The 5,724-nt window shown below is 37.5% G+C and overlaps 1 pseudogene; it reads right to left on the bottom strand.

Moving 5' to 3' along the window:
- Positions 1-418: 418 nt before the first annotated feature.
- Positions 419-1,544, bottom strand: LOC145974154 (uncharacterized; annotated as a pseudogene).
- Between the last annotated feature and the right edge of the window lie 4,180 nt (positions 1,545-5,724).

Raw genomic sequence — 5,724 nt, forward strand, 5'->3', positions numbered from 1 at the left:
AAAAAGTACTTAACGAAAAGGTACTTAATTATAGTTTTTTGGAAAGCTCTCGAGATGAGCTACAAGAATGTACAAAAATATATAGGATGTTCCATTTAAAAAAATTGAAGTGACCTTCACGTGACCTTCAAATGACTCTTCAAGGTCAAACCAATGATACCATCTTATGGCCCCCTCGAAACCATACAACTTTTGTCTAAAACATTTTTCTCTATCTTGCTTATTTTTCGAGTTATTTGGCTGCCTAAGTTAAAATGGGTCACCCTGTATATAATTACACGTAAAATTATATAAGATGAAAAATTCTTTATACTATTCTACAAAGCAATATTTTAAATTTTTTTTGCGGGACGTAACACCTCCCCCCCCTAATAAGAACAAAATCCAATTGTTTTCAGAGGATTTTGGTCTAGGGAGATTAGATATCTTCGTTTAGAGTGTTTAAGCGGTCTCTTAAATTTGTATATGATGTAGGCACATTTACGTTTTTGGCGGTTTCCTCGTGGCAAGGTCTCATCGTCCTTGGAGGTTTGACTGGAGGAGGTTGTTGAACGACTACTTCCGGAGGCGCAGTGGGATCGATGTTGGAGGTTTGAAGATTCGTTCCCCTGCCAGGAGATTGATCGTCTCGGTTATCGTCTCCGGATTTCTTAGAAGGTTCTCGTGCCAAATGAAGTAGCAGGTTTGCGAGGGAGCTCCACAGGGCCCCGATTAAATGCAGGCTGCAACCATATACAGTATGGAGAGCGTATCCATGGATGACTGTGTCGATAACCAGCTTGATTAGGCGAATGATCATGAAGATTCCGACGAGTCCTGCTGTGGCTGATCCAAAGTTTATGAATCCTTTCCAGATCCGTGAGGCTGTGCTCTCGACAATTTTATTTAGAGAATTTTCATCCAGCAAGTTATATACCGAGATTCCTTCAGTGTTCATGGAATGGCCAGTTAGTCCTCTAGCAACGGCATTGAGTAAAGCTGGCTTTTCGCCTGGGAACATAATATGATTTCTTAGCTTTTCTATGTCCGTTTCGGAGTAAATTCCGCTGGTAGCTAAGGATCCTGGAGTGAGGTATCTCCAGGTTAGAGCAGACATAGGTTTTAGCTGTTGAGGCGGTAGCTGTCTAACCTGAATACTAGGAGTGAGTTGAACCCATGTATCTTCGATTCTATACAGGGTAGGAAGTTCTATACTGCATTCTCTTTCATTACCAATTTTGGTGATGATTCTTGACTTGGGTGTGAGAAAGAGAATGATTGCGCACCGTGACAGGAAGTTCAGCATAACATTCTTCCGTTATTCTCACCATTACTTCAACAGGGATACATTTGACTATTTGCACAGCTTCTCCTGTGGTAACAGCCATATATCCTGGTCCTTTCATTAGTCGATAGGCAAATTCATCTGGTTGGAGTGTAGCGAAAGACAAGGCATTGGTAATCACTTGTCTTTCCAATTCACATTTTTGTAAGATGACATTATTGTAAAGAGAAGTCATTTGCTGTTTGACATGTTTTTCAATATACACGAATTTGGAGTTCATGTATGTAAAGATGTCAAGATTGTTGACTGGGATGATTCTTCGATTAGCGAAGGTATTTCTTGAGTTACCAGGCTGTAGATGACTGTGGCGTTGGCATCAAAGTGGTCTTCGGAAATTTTATTTGCAGGTCCTTCGTAAAGAACATCGTATTGTTGGAAGTTGCAAGTAGTAGTGGGTATTGGTTTCCAATAAGTATGTCCATCGTCAGCGTCTAGACAAAAACTGTCAATGAGATCACACACCGTTCCAGATTTTAATTTGATCTTCCCGGTGTTTAACTGTATGGGAACATAAGATCTTAATGATATTTTTACAGTTGCTTGGACGACTACGTCGTCCCAGGTTCTGTATGGATCATTGTATTGTGCTCCTTTGCAGTATCCATCGACTTGTATTCGACCTACAAGAGTGATACTTCGATAGGTCGTCTGATTTGCTTTTATGCCGGCGACAAGATTGTTGTCTCCGAGTTTGATGGTTCCGTCTTGAAACATTCTCAAATATTGGGTGTATCCAGTCTCGTGTACATAATCGGCTCTTCCATTGTGAACAGCAGAGATATGTGAATGCATGCCGCAATGGTATATATTCCTGGATATTTCCACTTTACATTGTATGACTTCCGTATAGCTGTAGTCGGACAATTGCAATAGTTGAATATGAACATCGGTGGTATTGGGTTTGCGTATGTTCAAGTCACATTCGCCAACATCAAGTAAAGAGACAGCGGTGATATTAAGGTGTTGTCCTCCGCAATCGAATCCAATAAGAGCAGTGGTTTCACATAAGATTATTAGGACTAAAGGTGTCATGGTGATCTGAAATAATGACGATTTCAGTATATGTGAACGTATATATATATATATTACGTTATATGATTACTTGATGAATGATCGATACAATTTTATGGATATTTAATAGTGAATAATTGTCGCTTAGCGTAATTATGATTATAGTATAAATGGATATACATATATATATATAAGTGTATATCATATTTCCATGCAAAAAAAAATTCTATATTTAAGAATTGAATACATAGTAGGTATCTTTATAGCATTGTGTTTAATATATATATATATATATATATATATATATATATATTTTGTTCGTAATTATATTATATTTTATGTATATCTATTATTTTTTTTGTTTTTTATACATATATATATATATATATATTTGTTATTATTACTACGCACGTATATATATATGTGTGTAACTATAATTAATGGTTATAAGTTGTGGATGCCTATGTTAACTAGAGATACAATAAATGAGGCATCTGAATAAGTATATAATGATTATATTATAATAATTTTTATATGTTTTTTAGGTAGCAAAACAAGGATTGATATTTAAGAAGAAATTATATCTTCCAAGACTTCTGGGTCGTTTGGATCAGTCCTTATTTCGGCCACTCCATATTCTATTTTTAATGTGGAAGAGTCTACTGATATACCGACTAACTGTTTGTAAGTATTTTCTTCCTTTTTCTTTATAAATGAGGTAAATTGGTAATAAGCTTTAACGCATTTCATACATTTGATAATTGGTCGGCTTTTATAACAATTTTGGTCGCAGTTACGACATTTTTGTAAGGGCACTGAGCCATATTGGAATGTATGAGAGTATCTTGTAAGAACTTTGTTATAAATTGTGGGATTATAGCAATTTGTACAGATGAGATAAGAGCTTGAGTCACTTAGAACATCGTGAGTTAATATAATGACGCAGTTTACGCGAAAACTATTGAAAAATGAATCCTTTAAAAGCGGATGGATGGGTGTTTTGGGTTTTGAGGGTGGACACATTTTTAAGCGTATACCCCTTGTTAGTGAGTCCTGCAAAAAGCAAATGCAGTTAGATTACACAGCCACACAAAAAAAAAAATTTTTTTTGCCCAGGGGTCTGACTATGTTTACTGTATGTTTTCGGGGTCGCTGAATCCGAATCCAAGGTCAGATTTACCCCATTACGTCAGGATTTCGCCATAACCTCAAAAAACCCTATAATCAACGCTGTTAAGCCCTGTAACGTTGTTACTCAAGCTTTAAACTAAAAAACCAATCAGTTAATCCAAATAAACCCATAACCCTATAACCCCATAACCCCATAACCACTAACCCTATAACCCCGTAACCCCATAACCCCGTAACCCCATAACTCCATAACCCTGTAACCAAAAAAATAAATAAATCATCACAGGCAATCTGCATTATGGCAATTTCTCAGGTGTTGAAGATTCCGTAAACCCATTTCATTAAACCAAATAACCCCATAACCCCAATAACTCCATAACAGCTTTTATAGGTTCGCTTTTTTACTCTATTCATCCACTTGTAGTTTTGTATAAGAAACAGGCTATCATTATAGTTTACCCATGAGAGAATCAATCAGCTTCGTCTTTAACTTAAATCATGATATGTAATGGCAAATTTACTATCCGATCCTTGCGAAGTATTTTTCTTCCTTCTTGATCATACAGTTTTCTTGAAAAATTCTGTTTGAAAATTCCTCAAGTTTATATAGCTTTTGAAGAAATTCATGGAACTTCTTCATTCCAAATATTCTTCTTGCGTGTGTCTGCATCCAGGGCACCTCCTCGCGGTCACGGCGGGCAACGGAGTGAGCCCGTTATCCGGTTGAGTCCCTGGATTACGGCTTCCATGCCGTCATGGCAGGCGCACGCAAGCGTTTTACGATGCAGAGGGTCGGATCCTCAGTATCGGCGGCTGGTCAGGGTGGGAAAGCGGGCCCGCAGGCGTCGTCATCATACGACCGCAGCTCTACATTGGTTGGTGACTTGGCCAATGTAGGGTTCAAAGCTACAAGAAAAAAGGACAAAATCGACGTGCCAATTCACAAATGTGAATCTGATCGAAATATTTTTTGCTACGTGTGCTTGAAATTTGAAACGAGCTCTTTGCGAAAAGTCATCGATGATGATATTCGCGAGACGTATGAAGACATTTTCAGTTTGAAAATAGATGAAGTTGGCATTAAAAACTGGGCTCCCAATATAATATGCAGTTGTTGTCGAAAAATATTCAACGCTTGGAAGCAGGACCAAAGGAGGCATAACATCAAGTTTTCCATTCCCACAATATGGAAACGTCCTCAAAGTGCAAATGATTGTTTTTTCTGCTGCAATAAAATCAAGGGTTTCAACACTAAAAATAAAGACAAAATTTTGTATAACATGGTCACCTCTGTAGTAGCGCCAGTTACAGTTGCTAAGGACAACAGCGATAAAAGAGATGCCACTGAAAATTTACCCGAGGAGATGGATGAAATGATGGATATCGATCAAGTATTGGAAGTTGAATCTGCATCTGAGATCGATGACGAAGAAGATAGTGACGAGTATTTTGCTTCAAGTACTAATAAAACATTAGTCCCATCATTAATATCCCAGTCGGAATTGAATGATCTTGTGCGTGATTTGGGATTACCGAAAGATGGTTCTGAATATTTAGCGTCCTTTTTAAAAGGAAAAAATTTATTGGAACCCACAACCAAAGTTTCATTTTACAGAAACAGAGATACTAAATTCCGCCAGTATTTCTGTAAAGATGAAAATTCATCACTAGTATTTTGTATTGATGTGGAAGGACTCATAAACGAATTGAAACCGAATAGCTATGATGCCAAAGATTGGAGACTTTTTATAGATTCATCTAAGCGTAGCATAAAAGCAGTTTTGCTTCATAACACAAACGTATACGCTCCAGTTCCAATAGCTCATTCCACCATAATGCAGGAAAAATACGAAAACATTGAGGTCCTCTTGAAAAAGATTAATTACGAAACTCATAAATGGCAAGTTTGCGGAGACTTAAAGATTATAACAATTTTACTTGGTCAGCAGTCAGGATTTACAAAGTATCCATGTTATCTATGTTTGTGGGACAGTCGCGATCGAGTACAGCATTATGTGAAAAAAAAGTGGCCAGCTAGAACATCACTCGCTCCTGGTTCACATAATGTCATCCACGAATCGCTCGTAGATCCAAGCAAAATTCTTATCCCTCCCCTACACATCAAACTTGGACTAATGAAGCAATTTGTCAAAAGTCTTGATAAATCTAACGCCTGTTTCCAATACCTTGTCGGAAAATTCCCGAAATTGTCTGAGGCAAAATTAAAAGAAGGCGTATTTGACGGTCCTCAAATAAGA

This window comes from Camponotus vicinus, unplaced genomic scaffold, assembly GCF_025532165.1.
Source record: "Camponotus vicinus isolate PSW18456_S1 unplaced genomic scaffold, iyCamVici1.0 SCAF_7, whole genome shotgun sequence".
Classification (NCBI taxonomy): domain Eukaryota; kingdom Metazoa; phylum Arthropoda; class Insecta; order Hymenoptera; family Formicidae; genus Camponotus; species Camponotus vicinus.